Here is a 1,785-nt window from a genome sequence, read left to right on the forward strand (position 1 = left end):
GGGGTAATGTTCCTTCATAAACTGATTATCGGTGAGATAGACTCCACTGACCTTGTAAGCAGACTGAATTTTTCTGTTCCTGCGAGAACTACAAGACATTATGTACTCTTTCATTTACCCATTCTACGGCGTAATTTTGCAAAATAAGCCCTCTTCGCAATTGGTGCTCGCGCTATGACGAACTGTTCAACTGCATTAGTTTTGAGTATTCGATTGCTGTTATCCGTAAGGAAATACTCTCACATCTGGCATGATATTTTTAAAGATTTTTAAATAAGATGTCAATTTTATTTCAATATTAATTTTAACAAATTTTTATTTTCGATTTCATTTATGTATTAATCAAAATTTAACTTAATTAATTTGATTGTTTATTATTTAAGTTTTTACTTAAAATTTTTGGTTTTTTACGCTTATGTTTTCCTTCCTTGTTATATGTATTGTATCTTATATACAGCAGTCGACCGCTTTGTGTCTGTGTTTTTAACAAACAAATAAATAAATAAATAAATAAATAATAAATAAAGGCCTGGAAAGGAACAGAACCGTCAAAGGATGGTGTTTTTACCTTTAGATTACTCGCTGAAACTGCTGGGCGATTTAGTTGGAACTGCTCCATACGACCTTTTAAATCGTCGATTTCTGCTTGAAATTGAGCGATTTTTGAAACCTGCGCTTCCAGCTTTGATGTTACCCTTGCTTCCTGTGCTTCTAATTGTGAAGACAATTGTGCCACCTGCAATGATAAGCGCTCCTCTTGTTCTTCCATCTTGGATGTTATGCGTGTCTCCTGTGTTTCCAACTTGGATGTTGGATACGTGTCTTCTGTGATTCCAGTTAGGATGCTATACTTGTCTTCTGTTCTGCTAGTATCGCGTTAGTGTCAACACTTGCCAATGGATTCGGAGTCTCTATCTTCTCCTCCATTTTAGTCGCTGGCTCCTCCACATCATGATAAAAGACATGTTCGTCCAAATAAATTCCTTCCAACTCCATTACCTCTCGTAGTCGTGTTTGGAGTTCGATTTTATTGTCGATTGTATTCAATTCACAGTTCTCCAACTCTTTTTTCAGTTGCTGGATCCTTAATTCACTTAACTTTGCTATGTCCAAGTTTTATTCGAAATCTTCAGACCTTTTTCAACAATTCCTCTTCTAAAACCAATTGTAACGAGTTTGGTGAAATCCCGCTTATTCCAACCTTCTGCTAATGCTCGAATCGCTAAAGTGTTGAATAGATAACTCAAATTTTCAATAATGCAAAATGGTCTTTATTACACTACTTTGAACGTACTTCACAATAACACTTATACTTCACAACCAATAAAAGGTGCATTTGAGACAATAGACCAAACGCTACTAATAATAAGTAAGGAAGGCTAAGTTCGGGTGTAACAGAACATTATATACTCAGTTGAGAGATATGGAGACAAAATAAGGTAAAATCACCATGAAGGAAAATTAACCTAGGGTAACCCTGGAATGTGTTTGTATGACATGTGTATCAAATGGAAGGTATTAAAGAGTATTTTAGGAGGGAGTGGGCCATAGTTCTATAGGTGGACGCCATTTAGGGATATCGCCATAAAGATGGACCAGAGCTGACACTAGAATTTGTTTGTACGATATGGGTATCAAATGAAAGGCGTTAAAGAGTATTTTAAAAGGGCGTGGACTTAGTTTTATAGCTGGAGGCCTTTTCGAGATATCGCCATAAAGGTGGACCATATGGGTATTAAATGAAAGGTGTAAATGAGTATTTTAAAAGGGAGTGGGCCTTAGATC

The sequence above is a fragment of the Eurosta solidaginis genome, chromosome 2, assembly GCF_040869045.1.
Source record: "Eurosta solidaginis isolate ZX-2024a chromosome 2, ASM4086904v1, whole genome shotgun sequence".
NCBI classification, from domain to species: domain Eukaryota; kingdom Metazoa; phylum Arthropoda; class Insecta; order Diptera; family Tephritidae; genus Eurosta; species Eurosta solidaginis.